Below are 18,174 nucleotides of genomic sequence, written 5' to 3'. Positions count from 1 at the left end.
TGTCTGAAATTATATTGAGCATTATGACAGCTATAAATGCCACATCACTGACCTCAATACCACGCCAACACCAGTATGTCATCTGTGAAAATATCGTACTACAGCCCTCATAACAAAATAAGTATCTTTCATATCAAAGTTAAGTTCAAGTATATTTAAGCATACTTTTATTTAGAAAGTATACCAATGTCAATGTACTTGTAAGTGTACTATTTCAATACTACTTGCGGATAAATTGGCCCACATTTTGTGTATAAAAGCATACTTTTAAGAATACTTTGTGTAAAGTAAACTTTGAGTGCACAACTAGTTTACAAAGTTAAGTTTACTTATTTAATACAAGCAATTTTTGTTGCTTATGAAATTACATTTTTAAGTATACTCTCAGTACACTACAAGTTTAGTAGCTTCATATTGCAAGTATACTTGTAAGGTTTCTTTAAGTGAATTTAAATTCATACTTATAGTTTACTATAATATTTTTTTTTGCAAATTAAGTAAACTACTATGTTCCTATTTATGTATAAATGTTTATACTTTAAATATATCTTTAACTGTACTTGAACACTTTCACCACCAGCTTTTAAAATGCCAGTCAGTACCAGCATTTTTGATTATTTTCACAAAAGTTTCTTGGCCCCCAGATGTTTTTAAAAAATTTTTTTGAATGTCTGAACATGCAATATATTGAAAGAAAGAACAAAACCTCTGCTTTTAAGAAAAATCAATGTTAATGGCATTGAATCAATGTTAAAATTTAAAAATATATTTCCCATATATGAATAATTAAAATGTTAAATGATTTACTAGTATATTTGAAAATATAAAGAACCATATATTGTGTTAATATTTTACAATATATTGAATAATAAAATAAAAAAAATAATATATTGAATAATATGTGACAATAGTCATAGTGTCTGGTTGTGTTTCCCTGGGTTGGCAGTAGAGATCCTCGTTCTCATGGTGTCTTTCACATTTTACTTGATTTCCCAGCATTCTGTCTGTCACTCATCATTCATTGCACTCAGCTGTTTCCCATCACATTGTTAGACCTGTGTGTATATATTCCCTGTCTGTGTCAGTGTTGGTTATAGAGTCCTTGTTATTTGTCACACCACTTTGAGGTCTGTGTTGTTGTTCTTGTTTTGGTGCTTGTCTTTTGGATTGATTATTTGGATTTTGACCCCTGCCTAGAAGACTAATATTTTGGATTACCCTATTAAAGACTGACTGCAATTGGATTTCTGTTTCCTGTGTGTGGTATGTGACAACTAGGGATGTCCCGATACCACTTTTTCACTTCCGATACCGATACCGATGCTGCACCTTTGGCTTTTGCCGATACCGATATTAGTCCGATATTTTTTTTTTTCGTGGTCCGACGTGCCGTATACGGCCCACAGGGTGGTTTATAGGTTTAACTTTGTGAAAGACAAAACAAAACAAACACAAAAGTAAACATAATACATATCTTTGGAAAGCTGAGAAACTCGTGATTCGAACGACGTAAACCATTTTAAGATACAATCAACACAGCGGGCACAATCTGTCTCTTTGTCAGACCACCAACAGCCAAAACAAACCAACACAAACTGGAAGAAACTCACCAATTAGCCATCTGTTAGTCCACATTCCAACAAAAATGGTTTGGTTTCACTGTAAAGCGTCCATACAATCCAATTTGAAGAAGTTTTTAGTCCAAAACAATTGTATGAATAAACATCCATGGAATGTAAATAGTAGCATTTCGCGTTAGCCGACAGCGCTATCACAACTTCGACGCACTAATGCTACGTTCACACCGGACGCGAATAGGGCGTCAGGTGCGAATGATTTCAATGTTAAGTCAATGCAAAGACGCTTTACGCGCGTGAAAAATTCCTGCGGCGCGAATGAGGCGTGGAGCGGCGGAAGACGCGAATACGCCTCATTCGCGCGTCAAGTTGGCGCGAATGACGCGAATTGAGCGTTGTGCATTCACGCGTTTGACGCGAATTCGCGTCTGCCGCCCGAGTTGAAAAATCTGAACTTTGCCGTGAATTCGCGCCGCGTTAACCAATCAGGAGCCTAGCTGCTTGCTCACGTGGTGAAGTGTCTGGATGCTTCAATAAATTATTTTGTTAATATGACTAAATGCATGGTGGGATTATGCACAACAAAGCAAATGTTTCATCACTTAAAACATTATCTCTATATGGAGACATGTTCATTTTGTATTGAATGTTATTCATTCCATATCTAGAAATAGTATTATGTTGTAAAGACAATCAACATATGTGCATAAATTCGTGTCTGGACGTGAGAGAGAGAAAAAAAAATCACAGGACAGGTTAATAACTTTTGAAGGCTGGCTCTATTTATTATCAAAACAAAAATAAATGACAGCTAGATTAGATGGATGAGGGGCCGGGCGAGGGTGTTCCTCGCTCAGATGCGGGACAACAGGTCATCAAACTGGGCGCGTGACAGGCGGAAGTACCGCTGACAGCGGCCGTCATCCAGCGCAGCTCCTGGAGCGAGCAAATGGTGAAACTCGCCAAACGGTTCGGCTCCGAAGGGTCCGGTGGACACAAATATACGGCGACGATGATCCCCACGCCGCTGTTCTGCTCTCCAGAGTAAATACAGAGCGGTAACTCTCTTGATGAATGCTCGGTCGACATAAAAACAATGACCGCCAACGGATTTTGATTCTGACACGCGAATTAACACTAGTGGTCAAGCGTCAAACTAGACGCGTCAGGCGCGAATTTGACGCGCGATTCGCGTCCGGTGTGATGTGAACGTAGCATATAATACACTATTGATCCGTCTAACTTCAGTTGAAACGTAAACATTGGAGAAAAAAGAATGTCAAAATGGCCGCTGACCCATGAACTATTGATTGACAGGTCATTTTAGCCAATCGGCGAGTGTTAGGGGTGTCTTCTAAACTCCAACAGCCAACGAGCGTGCCTGGTGAAGATCGGTACCTACCTCTCTTTGAGTGACAGTTTATCTATCCAGTTGCAATAGAGAATGAAATGACGCTATTTTCTGATAGCCAATGAATTTCTGAAAAGACTGAAATGCAGCTTTTGTGGGTGGAATCCGATTACATTAGAATCCGTGCGCAAAGCGAGAGTGATTCTCTGCGCGTGTGCGTAAACACAACAATCATCACGTGACAGGCTGCGCCGCTAAACTGGATATCGCTCATATTTTTTTCTCCCCTCCGATCTCCGATCTAGCGTTCTGGGCCGGTATCGGCGCGATACCGATCCCGTGGATCGGATCGGGACATCCCTAGTGACAACAAATATACACTCACCTAAAGCATTATTCTCATTAATGCAATTATCTAATCAACCAATCACATAGCAGTTGCTTCAATGCACTTAGGTGTGTGGTCCTGGTCAAGACAAGCTCCTGAACTCCACACTGAATGTCAGAATGGGAAAGAAAGGTGATTTAAGCAATTTTGAGTGTGGCATGGTTGTTGGTTTCTGAGTATTTCACAATCTGCTCAGTTACTGGGATTTTCACGCACAGCCATTTCTAGGGTTTACAACGAATGGTGTGATAAGGGAAAAACATCCAGTATGCGGCAGTCCTGCGGGCGAAAATGCCTTGTTGATGCTAGAGGTCAGAGGAGAATGGGCCGACTGATTCAAGCTGATGGAAGAGCAACTTTGACTGAAATAACCACTCGTTACAACCGAGGTATGCAGCAAAGCATTTGTGACGCCACAACACACACAACCTTGAGGTGGATGGGCTACAACAGCAGAAGACCCCACCGGGTACCACTCATCTCCACTACAAATAGGAAAAAGAGGCTACAATTTGCAAGAGCTCGCCAAAACTGGACAGTTGAAGATTGGAAAAACGTTGACTGGTCTGATGAGTCTCGATTTCTGTTGACTCATTCAGATGATAGAGTCAGATTTGGCGTAAACAGAATGAGAACATGGATCCATCATGCCTTGTTACCACTGTGCAGGCTGGTGGTGGTGGTGTAATGGTGTGGGGGATGTTTTCTTGGCACACTTTAGGCCCCTTAGTGCCAATTGAGCATCGTTTAAATGCCACGGCCTGCATTGTTTCTGACCATGTCCATCCCTTTATGGCCAACATGTACCCATCCTCTGATGGCTACTTCCAGCAGGATATTGCACCATGTGCAGTGCCGCTGCTAGCCATTTTGGTGACCTAAGAATAATTTCTTTATGATGCCCCCATTCCCCCTCTAAAAAAACACATTTTCGTTTAGGATTTTCATTTAAGGGGTATGAGTTATATATAAAAAAAAAAAAATTAAAACGTAACACTTTAGTTTAAGGTCAAATGCTTACTATTAACTAGTTTCATTACCATGCAATGGCATGGTTTTATAATCACTTCACTTCCCTGAGAAAATGGAATTCTGTGAACTACAGATGTGCATTTCAAGATGTTGCGAAGGCAAAAAAAATTTAATAACAACAGCTTTAAAACCATGTCAGTGGGCAGCTGATTTTTTCTCTCCTCGTCAGCATCACACTCTTTTTCTCTTCGTTTTTATCTTGCCCTGTCTAAAGTTGGCTTTTTTAATTTACTAAAGGCTACAATTTGCATTTTTTTGATTGGTCATCTCAAATATTCTGACATCGACGAGCAGTGACAGACCAATGAGGCAAATTGGTTTCTTAAACATGAGTTCACTGGACTAAAATGGCCCCCAAACCCAGATAGCAAACTGACATTGAATCAACGTGGAAACGACGTCTCTCATGACATTGAAACAACGTTGATTTTGCTCATCGAATTGACGTTGAACCAACGTCAGACGCGGCATTTTTCAAAGCTAAATGAAAATCGAAAATTGGTTTGCTTTCATAACGTTGAAACAACGCGTTGATTTCAAGTTGATTTTCCGTTAGTTTTGAAAGAATGACGCGTCTGACGTTGGTTCAACGTTAATTCGATGAGCAAAACAATGTCAGATCAACGTTGTTTCGATGTCATATTTCCACGTTGATTCAATGTCAGTTTGCTATCTGGGAAGTCACCAGATCTCAGTAGTCCCGAGTTATATTAAAGATTTGTTCAAAACGAACAAATTGTTCATGAACGACACATCACTACAAGAAGTGCAAGTCACAAGAGGAGAAGATGACATGACTCACCGTGTTTGTTGACTGATCCTACTTACCACAGCTTTGATGGATTTGTAAAAGGCGCAAGCTAAATAAATATAAATAATAAATAAATAAATAAAAAGCGCATGGATGGCACGCTAACAGGCTAGCGAATTAGCTTGTTGTGCTAGCAACGATTTAGAATGAAGCAAGCAATGTCAGGTTAATATGGGATGTTGAGTGAGTTATATTTAACAGTATAAACATCAGGGAATGATAATAAATAATGACTCATAACAGAAAGATATACACGAAGCTACAGACGCACACAAACCAACAGCAAGGCAGACAGGCGCAATCAGCAGGGAACCGTGCAGATGAAGGTGATTTTGTGCCTCTTTGACATGATAGCATCACCAGACAGTGTTCACTTGCAGAACACAAGCTACTGGATGGCACATTAGGTCAGAAATAATGAGTTTAGGTAAAAGGGAGCAGAGCCAGCGGTTGTTCTGTTGACAAGCATCAGTGCCTTGAATTTGATGCGAGCAGCGATTGGCAACCAGTGCAGTTTTATGAGAGGAGTGACGTGTGTATTTGGCTCGATAAAGAGCACTCTATAGCTGCAGCATCTGGAGTTGTTGTTTCAGTTGTTGTTTTATTTTCTGAGTGCAAACATGATACCGACATCACATTGTTACATTGATTCAATGACATTACCAATGATTTTTTTTTATGAAATTTCAACATTTCATGAGTTCACACTTAAAAATAATCATATAGAGGAAAAATTTGCATATTTGGCATACTATCTTAGGGGAAGGCTCCTAGCACGGAATTTGGCAGCCGGGAAATGGTTCTGCCCAACCTCTTTTTACATTGCTGCTATGACACTAATCTAAACCGTATCAGAATTTTTTATAGTAAAATACCAGTAAGTTACTGTTAATTGTAGTTCTTTAATGTAATCTACAGTATGTTACTGTAAAAATGCACTAAATTAAAACTCAAGTTAACTAATTTCACTTGCAGAAACCGACTGCCTTAAATCGACCTACTCTCATTTAAATGTTTCAACTAAAATTTGTAATATACTAATAATTTGAAAAAATGTAATTTAACTTATTTCTCTTGACATCCCTAAAAAAATATATACACAGTCACCACTTGTTAAAATAAAGCAACACAGCATATCTTCAATGTTTGTAGTTCTCCTCTTGGACTGAAGCTCAGGCTCTACTCTTCAGCACAACGGTGACCAAATTTTTTTTATTTTACAGTAAACTACTGGCAACAGTGTTGCCAGTAGTGATCGACCGATATTGATTTTTGTATAACCGATACTGATTATTTGCATGTTGATGTGCCCGATAACCGATATGCAGAACCGATATTTACTGTTATACTTCTTATACTTCTGACACAATTATTACAACACAAATGAACTAAACAAACCATTTTATTTATAACAATCACTCCCTCCTTGCATACAGAAAAACAAACAAAAAACCCTTTATATTTATACACAAATAAATAGAGGGGTCTGAGTCCAAAAAAATAAAGTGCACTGTTGTGTGTCTTTGTTTAAAAAGTGTCTTTGTTTAAAAATAAAAGTTTTGATAAGGTAAAAAAAATAAGCACAAAAATTATTCTTAATACTCTTAATCCTTAATATTCCCAGTTAAGCAGAACTAGGTTGTAGTGTAGAAAACAGAGTCTTTCAGCATTCTGCCCTGTAAGCCTGCTTCGTTTGTTTTCATAAATGGCTCCCACTTCACTGAAGACTCGCTCACTGGGCACCAAAGACGGGCAAAGGAACTTTCTTGACAGATGAGCAAGAATGGGGAACCTTTTCTCATTTTGTTTCCACCACTCAAGTGGCTTACCTATCCTTCTATAAATCACTGGTTCTGAAACGTACTGATGAAGCTCTCCTTTAAGGCTAGAACCACCAACTTCCGAACTAGTAGCACCAAGCAGAGTGTCATACATCTCATCAATCAGTTTCTTCTGGGTCCTTTTTGAAACTGTGCTGGAATCATCTGACTGTGTTCCTTCACTGTGTGTGTTCTCTTGCTCTAAGGTTTCTGTCTCCTCCGTAAGCCATTCTTTTGCAATTCAACAGTGTGGTGTCAGATGAAAAGGCATGTGCCTTGTACCTTGGATCCAGAAGACAGGCAAGGACTGTACATTTCACCTCCTCCACTTTTGCAAACCGTTGGGTGAGACTCTCCAGCATCTTCTGTCTCATTATTTTAATCCAATGAGAGGAGGGACCTTGACTGCTAAGCAACATCTTCAGAACTTTGACAGATGGGATGATGCATGACGCTGAACTCTCATAGTGGCTCATCTCAAGAGTGACCTCCTCCACTGGAGAAAGTGCCTCAATAAGATTGGTGACAATACTCCGCTAGTGAACCCCCTATGCTCACTAGCATATATGTTCAGAGCCCTTCTCTGCTCTTGCATCCTGACAAGCATGTGCAGAGTGGAATTCCATCGGGTTAGGACAGCCTGAATGATGGTGTGTGGAGGTAGCCCAGGATCCTTCTGGATCGCTGCTAAACGCTGTTTAGCTAGTACTGAATGATTAAAATGTGTAGCACAGCTTTTCATCACTGACAGAATATTTTGGACAGCTCTTTGTGAGTTGAGGCCGTCATTGACAACAAGCTGTAATATGTGGGCACCATGCAGCTCATGTCAGGCAGTTCAGCAATTCTCATACCTTTAACAATGTTAGCACCACTGTCCCTGAGAACAAGAACCACTCTACAGGGGTTGGACAATGATACTGAAACACCTGGTTTTACAACACAATGATTTGTTAGAATGGTGAGGGCCTCATTTTGCATCCAAATACAGCACCAATTGACAGATAGAAGTCCTTCACAGTGACCAGAGGGATTATGAGCCGTTCCTCTTCCAGAACAGTGTCCAGGTCACTATATGATGCTGGTGGACTCGCTCCTCCAAAACACCTCAATGATATTCAGATCTGGTGACTGTCAGACCATGGGAGATGTTCAACGTCACTTTCATCTTCATCAAACCCTTCTGTCACAAGTCTTGCTGTGTGTGTTGGTGCGATCATGCTGATACACGGTTTGAGCATCAGGTGCTCATGATCCTCCAGAAGGGTTTGGTAGTCCTCGGCAGTGTCGTGTCCATCAAATACAATCAGGATTGTCATGATATTGGAGCTCAAACCATCACTGATCCACCCATGCTTCTCTCTGAAGATTGGCCGCCAGGCATATAGATGTGAAACCTCCAACATTGGCCAGTGTTTCAGTTTCATTGTCCAACCCCTGTATCTTTGTCAATGTCCCATTCTTCCAGCATGCCCAAAAACATCTCGCTAATGTACTCTCCAGTGTGTGATCCAATCATTGCTTTTGTGTTTAGAATGACTTGTCTGCGAATCCACTGATCATCAATGAAATGGCATGTTAAGCTCATTAGGGATTCAGTTGTACCGGACCAGCAGTCTGTGGTAAAAGCCAAGTTATAACCTGCATTATCAGGCTTTAGCAGTGATTTAACCTTCTCAACGATACTGCTGTGAATGCTGGGGAACATCTCTGTGCGGTAGAACTTCTCACTCTTCAGAGTATATCTTGGTTCTGCAGTTGCCATGAGTCTCTGGAAGCCTTTACTTTGAACCATGGTGAAAGTCTGTAGCTATTGTCTGTAGCTATCATTTCTGTAATCATCCTGTCCAGTGTTTTTGAGCGGACATCGGACAACTTCCATTTTGTCTGCTTTTCCAGACTGATCTCATGAAGTAGCGTGTGTATGACACGCCAATTCGTATTTCCATTTTTGGCGTGCTATCAAGACGCATAATCGCTTTTCAGCGTGTTTATGAACGCAGTTGACGTAACGTTATATAAATACTGTATATGACTTACCTCAACCCCGTCCCTAAACCTAACCATCACTGGGGTTAAAGGCATTTATGACTGTTCCCTTACCATCCTAGGGAAAAAAAAGATATGACTTACCTCAACCCCATCCCTAAACTTAACCGTCACTGGGGTTAATGGCATTTATGACTGGAGATTTGACGTCGTGTACAGACACGCGGAATGACGTGGACGTTAATGGCGTAGACAAGCACGCAAACACGCGGATACACGCGGATAGCTCAAAATGCGTAGAGATAACTCGCCACTTGGCTCGAAAGTGGCGTGTATGTTTACGCAAAAGTCATGTCATGTTGGCTTTTCAAACATCATCGGAAGAGAAGCTTGAATGTGGTTTGATGTCGTCGCCTCTTCAGAATCTGCCAGAATCTGTTATGTTTTTCGTAAAATAAAGAAAATAAACATGATGCGCGTTCTCCCTTCTCTCTCAATTTGAAGTTCACTCTGAAACGCGACATAAACTGATCGAGTCCAGTGATTCTGCTAATGGAACAGTGCGTTCTTGAAAGCGCCACTCAGCTCGCTCTGCAACTCCGGTTATCTCTGTATGTACATTTTAGGCAACAATAAAACGAAATAAAACACCACTCTGCTTCTTTTCGATTTCATTTCAATACATTTTAAACATTATAAGCACACAAATGTGGTTCAGGCAACGCATAGCCTATTGATTATATTCATTGCATGTATAACGTTATATTTATAATAAAAAAAACTAAATATAAAACACAACTGCCTCTTTTCATTTAAATTTAAAAATATTAAACATATTCCAGGCAATATGTAATGTTTTGCATATCGCATTGGTACAAATGTTGCAATAAACAACATTAAAGATGATCTTGTAATAAAATAAAAAAATGACAAAACAATCTATTTTTGTTGAATTTCAGTTTTATCAATAATAGCCATTATAAAAGTATAAGAAAAAGGTACAAAAAGATATACAGTAAAGCTTTAATAACATAAAGAAACAATTCAGTCAGTCAAATATACACAGCGCTCAAAGATATGAAACTTCACGTAGCCTTCTGCCAAAACTATTGGCCAGGGAACGAATTATAGATTCACGAGACCACAGATCACCTGTTAGGTTTATACAAGACGAACTATATCTCATGTTTAACCACTACAGAGACGTCAGAGTCAGCGGCAAAGATCAGAACGACTAGCCGAGGAAAGGCTGTTCCAGGCGGGGGACACGAGCGCGAGCATCCGGTGATTGCTTGGAATGGATCTCAGTCAAATGATCATAAATCTATAAATAATCCACAGATTTGAGCTTTTAAAAAACTACTTTCTCGCCTGAAAAACTCTTAAAGCTACATTTCGTGACACAATAACAGTAGTATTATATTGTAACTATAACTGTATGCTTCTAATGCCCTAGTAGCACGTGCAAGTGACTATACTCTGTCAACCAGCTCCTCCTTTTAGTACCCTTTCACTGTGCTAGGTACCCCACCGGAAGGGTACCCAAAAAGTGGTACGGTACGGTTCGGCTTTTTGGTACCACAACTTTTGACAGTGGAAACACAAATAATTGCGTACCGAACCGAACCGAACTGTACCGTACCACTCAGTGGAAACGAGCCAAAAGTGTCACTTCCTTGGTAGAATTGCAAAAAAGTGGTCCCAGACTGTGATGGCCATCCCATAACTGGTTCAGCAGAGCATTATGCTCTGTATGATCGCTTCCATGAAGATAACACAAAGGATGCCCGTGATGCTCTGCGGAAGCTTGGCCTGGTCCCACAACTTGCTGGAATAGTCAACAGCCAAGTAGCAGAACAGCTGTTTGCAAAAAAAAATAATAAAAAAAACAATTATTTCTTATTCATGGCTGTCACCTGTTTCTCATGAGGAATATCATTCACCATTACAATTGTCACAAAAACAAACAACAATTGGGTGACATAAAAAAGGCTTTTGATACCAATATAGCTATGAATATCCACAGCCAGGCAGTGTTTGGTAATTTTTTTAAATTGTATATGCAAATCTATCCCAAATACAGCATATCTGACCATTCACTGTTTTGTATAGTTGAAATATTTATTTATATTTGTAGATATTACAGTCAGGGTGGGAATTATGTAATTTTAGGGGCAAGGCCATTTGGCCTCCACCTTTTCTTTTTTTTTTTAGGGGCACCAAGGCCATATGACAGGGCACAAAGGCCATTCAGTACAATTTGATGATTTTCCCATTTAGATTAATACCATAACATCATAATTTAGAATAAGACATGAATTATGTTGTTAAAAATTGTAATGAGAGAGAGAGCGCCATTACATTCTAGAAGGTAAAAAAATATCAGACAATACAACGATGATAAAGTCTATCGATAATCATAACATTATACATCTATTATGAAAATGCCTGACATGGCTCGAAGAACACAGGTTGGTAAGTCAAATATCATTGCAGAAATGTTTATTGTCTTCAAAACGACATAATCTGCATGTTACAGCGATCTGGTAGCTTGTTTGTGGTCGGGGATTTGGGATTCCCTGCATTGTTGAACGCTCTTCTTCATATGTTCAAAGATGGACTATGATGATTATGACACTGCACCTGTGTAACCCCTCCACCCGGGTCCTACTCGCCCCGCTCCGAGCGGGCCTCGAACCCGGGTCTCCGGTGTGAGAGTCGGGCGCTCTAGCAAGGAGGCTAAAGACTGCAGCCTCTAGCGTTTGTCGCTAGAGCGCCTATTGAGATCGGGGAGTGAGGTTTACTCACACAGCAACTACTAGCTGGCCTCCGTTACACTCACCCCCCTAAACCTCACTCTCATCCGGGTCACGGCACCAATGTAACCCCTCACACCCGGGTCCAACTCGTCCCGCTCCGAGCAGGCCTCGAACCCGGGTCTCCGGCATGAGAGTCAGGCGCGCTAACAAGGAGGCTAAAGACTGCAGCCCCTAGCGTCTGTCGCTAGAGCGCCTATTGAGATTGGGGAGTGAGGTTTACTCACACAGCAACTACTAGCTGGCCTCCGTTACACCTGCGCGAATCCACAAACTAATTGAAGTTCAGAGACTTCTTGGGTGGCTCGCTGTTATTCAAAGCAAGCCCTCTATGCCACACTGGCGCTTTATACATGGAACTTGGACAGGGCCAGGGCACACAGGCCACTGTGGCTGTAGGATGATTTTTTTTTCACGGGGCATGACGGCCAAAGTGTAGGGCAACGGCGGCCATGGCCGCGTGGCGGCGGTATAATTTCCACATTGGTTACAGTATTTATTAAGACTCCTTCAACTGCTTACATTGGACATTCTTAGGCCTCATTTACACTGCAGGTCTTGATGCCCAATTCTGTTTTTTTGCTTATATCCGATTTTTTTAACTATCTGTTTACACGTGTGACTCATATCCGATTCATGTGTTTACACTTGCCATATATGTTACTATCTGAAACATATCGCGCATGCTCAAAGAGTTAAATTATCTTGCACAGATGGATGAACACGAAATATGCTTCATGCTCTGAGATATGTGAAGTTGCAAAACACCACTTTTGAATAAGAAATAATGTCTATAAAACTCAGTAAAACTCCACGAACAACAACACTCGTTAAAACAGCACACACACCGAACTTGACTGCACTTCACATGTTTGACATGATACTGACATGTTTGACATGTTTGTACTTCACATGTTTGACATGATTATTGATACTGCTTTCATTCGTACTGCAACGGACCGATCTAAAGGGGTTATTGGGCTGTTCACTGTTATACAATAAAGAGCCTGCAAATGAACACAAAAAACCTGCCTAGAGAGCCTGACCTGTACTTACACAACACTGACAGTGGAGTTGCGCTCAGGAGTAGAGCAGCTGTGGATGATTTTCTTTTTCTTTTTTGAGCGGCTGCGGACTAATTCTTTCTATGCACACACAATATGATCTCACACTAATTAAATTAAAATATAATTGAGCATGTTAATAGTCCTAGTATGTTTTAAATAGACCACTTAAAGTGTTTATTACAAATAAATGCTTAAATAAATGTAAATGAACAATTTACGGCACATTTACAATCCTGAAAACATCTCACGTGCCCCTGTCCACATTCCGCTCGTATGACACAACGTTTCGTCGGCCATCCGTCCCTTTGCAGAAGCGCGTCGGGGGTTTCACTCGTCATTTAACCGTGAAGACGTCGCCTAAAATGCCTCAGAAAATCCGATTTTACATGGCACATATCCGATTTATTTCCACATATGAATGAGGCCTGAAACCGATCTGGAAATATCCAAATGCATGCGTTTTGTTCCTGTTTACACTGTCATAGAACACATCCGATCTGTGTCGCATATGAGCAAAAAATCGGAATTGGGTCGCATTTCACTGACAGTGTAAACGGGGCCTTAGACTTGCACTTTCACATTTGACTATTAATTAATTAATATATTGTGATTTTCTACTTTGGATTCAGCAGAAGCCGTGCCCCAGAGAGCGGCACTTGGCACACCCCCGACAGCAGCCCCTCGGCACGACACCGACCCTCGGCATGACAGCTGCCCTCGCCACGCCCCCGACAGCAGTGTTGTGCATGAACGCGTTCAATGAACGACGTTCACTGAACTCGTTCATATTTTCGCCGAACGCTGAACTGAACAAATCACTTTTCATACAATGAACGCGAACGAGAGCGGCGGTCACTCTGTCAGGAATGAACGAGCAGCACGCGCAGTTCACGTTCACGCTCATTTGAAAAGTCAACACATCCAACCCCTGTTTTGAGTCGCTGAATCCACCCCCCACAGTATTGTGGTGGAGACTTGTCTATTATCACAGGGTATGTTAGACGAGGTCGAAGTAGTACGGATAGGGGGTCACGTGAAGGCAGGGTGGGGAGTCGCAATAGTGTGCATACTTGGCGCGTGCGCGAGGCAGATCTGGCTGCGCGCGCGCTGCTCATATCATCACTTATGATCTGCGCTTTTCCATAACGAGTGATCTTTTGAACTAAACAGGTCTTATCTACTTGTGTTTGTGTGTCATATGAATGGAATACATGGAATCAGAGTGCCGACTGTATGTAGTAAGTTAAGTTGTTCAGCTGCTAGCTGTTCATTTTCTTTAGACAAATATAATCAGGAAGATTGTTTTATTATAAATTAATGTTAATGGCATTTTCATCGTTTACTCACTGTTTACTTCCTTTTGAAGGTGTGAAAATGTGTTGGTTGAGTATTGCACATTGAGCAGGGTAAGCCCAAGCTAATTTGACATTACAGTACATGACTACTTTGGTCTGGTTTACATAGTTACTGCCGTTCAGAATATGCTGGATTTTTGTCAGTAGACTGATCTTTTCCCCATGAACCTAAATATACCTTTTTAAAGTCCTGGGTAATTTGGTTCATGCTGGCTAAATAAAATTTTCATTGAACATACAGTATAGCCTACCTTGATTGCACCTTATTTTTTCCAATTTCTACATATTATGATTACACATTATTTAAGGGGTAAATATATTCTCTATCTCAACATTATTTTTCTCTTGGGTATAATAATTGTCTCTTGTTTATTGGTACAATAATTTTGATTAGTTTTGGAGTGGCAGTGATTTGCAGCTGGTAATGGATGGTAAAGAGGTTCTGTTGAGTAAGATAGTGGCCTATCTTAAAAAGAATTTAACAAATGAACGTGAACTATTTAATTTTTAGATATGTGAACTTAGTTCATTTAAAAAAAATGAACTATGAACATGAACTAGTTCAATATCATCTGTGTGAACTGAACTTTGAGCTAGTTCTTTTTAAGTATGAACTGGCACAACACTGCCCGACAGCGGCCCTCGGCACACCCCCGACAGCGGCCCTCGGCATGACACCAACCCTCGGCATGACAGCTGCCCTCGCCACGCCCCCGACAGCGGCCCTCGGCACGACACCGACCCTTGGCATGACAGCTGCCCTCGCCACGCCCCGACAACGGCCCTCGGCACACCCCTGACACCGACCCTCGGCACAACAGCTGCCCTCGCCACGCCCCCGACAGCGGCCCTCAGCACACCCCCGACAGCGGCCCTCGGCACGACACCAACCCTCGGCACAACAGCTCCCCTCGCCACGCCCCGACAGCGACCCTCGGCACACCCCCGACAGCGGCCCTCGGCACGACACCAACCCTCGGCACAACAGCTGCCCTCGCCACGCCCCGACAGCGACCCTCGGCACACCCCCGACAGCGGCCCTCGGCACGACACCGACCCTCGGCATGACACCGACCCTCGGCACGAGACCAACACTCGGCAAGACACCGACCCTCGGCACGACACCGATCTTCGGCACAACACCGACCTTCGGCATGACACCGACCCTCGGCATGACACCGACACTCGGCAAGACACCGACCCTCTGCACGACACCGACCTTCGGCACAACACCAACCCTCGGCATGACAGCTGCCCTCGCCACGCCCCCGACAGCGGCCCTCGGCACGACACCGACCCTTAGCACGACAGCTGCCCTCGCCATGCCCCCGACAACGGCCCTCGGTACACCCCTGACACCAACCCTCGGCACGACACCGACCCTCGGCACAACACCGACCCTCGGCAACGACACCGACACTCAGCAAGACACTGACCCTTGGCATGACAGCTGCCCTTGCCACGCCTCCGACAGCGGCCCTCGGCACGACAGCTGCCCTCGCCATGCCCCCGACAACGGCCCTCGGCACACCCCTGACACCGATCCTCGGCACAACACCGACCCTCGGCACGACACCAACCCTCGGCAACGACACCGGCCCTCGGAACGACGCCGACACTTGATAAGACACTGACACTCGGCAAGACACCGACCCTCGGCACGACGCCGACACTCGATAAGACACTGACACTCGGCAAGACACCGACCCTCGGCACAACATCGATCTTCGGCACAACACCGACCTTCGGCATGATACCGACCCTCGGCACAACACCGACACCTACCCTCGGCACGACACCTACCCTCGGCACGACACCGACCCTCAGCACGACACCGACCCTCGGCACAACACCGACACTCGGCAAGACAATGACCCTCGGCATGACAGCTGCCCTTGCCACGCCCCCGACAGCGGCCCTCGGCACGACAGCTGCCCTTGCCGTGCCCCCGACAACGGCCCTCGGCACACCCCCGACACCGATCCTCTGCACGACACCGACCCTCGGCATGACAGCTGCCCTCGCCATGCCCCCGACAACAGCCCTCGGCACACCCCCGACACCGACCCTCGGCACGACAGCTGCCCTCGCCACGCCCCGACAACGGCCCTCGGCACACCCCTGACACCGACCCTCGGCACAACAGCTGCCCTCGCCACGCCCCCGACAGCGGCCCTCAGCACACCCCCGACAGCGGCCCTCAGCACACCCCCTGCAGCTGCCCTCGCCACGCCCCGACAGCGACCCTCGGCACACCCCCGACAGCGGCCCTCGGCACGAAACCGACCCTTGGCACAACAGCTCGGCACAAAACCGACCCTCGGCACATCACCGACCCTCGGCACGACACCGACACTCAGCAAGACACTGACCCTTGGCATGACAGCTGCCCTTGCCACGCCTCCGACAGCGGCCCTCGGTACGACAGCTGCCCTCGCCATGCCCCCGACAACGGCTCTCGGCACACCCCCAACACGATCCTCGGCACAACACCGACCCTCGGCACAACACCAACCCTCGGCAACAACACCGGCCCTCGGCACGACACCGACCCTCGGCACGACGGCGACACTCGATAAGACACTGACACTCGGCAAGACACCGACCCTCGGCACGACATCGATCTTCGGCACAACACCGACCTTCGGCATGACACCGACCCTTGGCACAACACCGACACCTACCCTCGGCACGACACCGACCCTCAGCACGACACCGACCCTCGGCACAACACTGACACTCGGCAAGACACTGACCCTCGGCACAACAGCTGCCCTCGCCACACCCCCGACAGCGGCCCTCGGCACGACAGCTGCCCTCGCCGTGCCCCCGACAACGGCCCTCGGCACACCCCCGACACCGATCCTCTGCACGACACCGACCCTCGGCATGACAGCTGCCCTCGCCATGACCCCCACAATGGCCCTCGGCACACCCCCCACACCGATCCTCAGAACGACATCGACCCTCGGCACGACACCAACCCTCAGCACTACAGCTGCCCTCGCCATGCCCCCGACAACGGCCCTTGGCACACCCCAGACACGATCCTCGGCACGACACCGACCCTCGGCATGACACCGACCCTCGGCACGACACCGACCCTCGGCAACGACACCGATTCTCGGCACGACACCGACACTCGGCAAGACACCGACCCTCGGCACGACACCGACCCTCGGCACGACACCGACCCTCGGCACGACACCGACCCTCGGCACGACACCTACCTTTTTAGACACACTGCATGAGTCTGGGTTTGGTGATGTTGAGTACAGAGCCATTTCAAATTATTTGTATTTATTTATTGTGGTCTAAGTGGTACTTAGACATATTCTTCATTACAGACTCACGTTAAATCAACCAGGGCTTTGTTAAAAATATTGTCAACTATGCGGCCCATTTATTGGCAGTCACAGGCCAATAAAATCCTGTCTGTGACTGGTCGCCTACCTGCCTCTCTAAATACATACCTGTCTACACAATCTGCCCATGCACTCACTGATCTTCAGCGGAGTACTGAGACCATTTCACAAGATGTAAACAACACTGGTCCAGAAGCACTTCCTGTTTCAGTTTTTTGGGGATCAAATACAACCAACAGAACATTTAAAACTGAATCAAAAGTTAAACAAACATCTTTAAGATGTTTTCTTTACATGTGAAATAAAGAAAACAGTTACAAACTGAAACAGGAAGTGTTTCTGGACCAGTGTTGTTTACATCTTGTGAAATGGTCTATAGGGCTGGGCGACATATCGTATATCACATTGTTATGCGCATCTCTTCAGTAAAGCCGGTTCCTTGATTAGTAGTAAATCACCTTCACCTGCTTTCAGATGGAGCGGCATTTACTACAAAGAGTAAAATTTACTTTACTGATGAGATGCACATAACAATTTTGGTCTATATTTAATTTATAATTTATGCAGTGCAGACAGTTTGATAACCTAATTATGTATATGTCC

General features: G+C 44.3%; 1 pseudogene; it reads right to left on the bottom strand.

Annotated features, from left to right (window-relative positions):
• Positions 1–6,770: 6,770 nt before the first annotated feature.
• On the bottom strand, positions 6,771–11,916 carry LOC120488741 (zinc finger BED domain-containing protein 4-like; annotated as a pseudogene).
• Positions 11,917–18,174: the final 6,258 nt, after the last annotated feature.

The sequence above is a fragment of the Pimephales promelas genome, chromosome 3 (assembly GCF_988280905.1).
Source record: "Pimephales promelas chromosome 3, fPimPro1.hap1.1, whole genome shotgun sequence".
In the NCBI taxonomy this organism is placed as follows: domain Eukaryota; kingdom Metazoa; phylum Chordata; class Actinopteri; order Cypriniformes; family Leuciscidae; genus Pimephales; species Pimephales promelas.
This window is presented reverse-complemented; position numbering and strand designations above follow the sequence as displayed.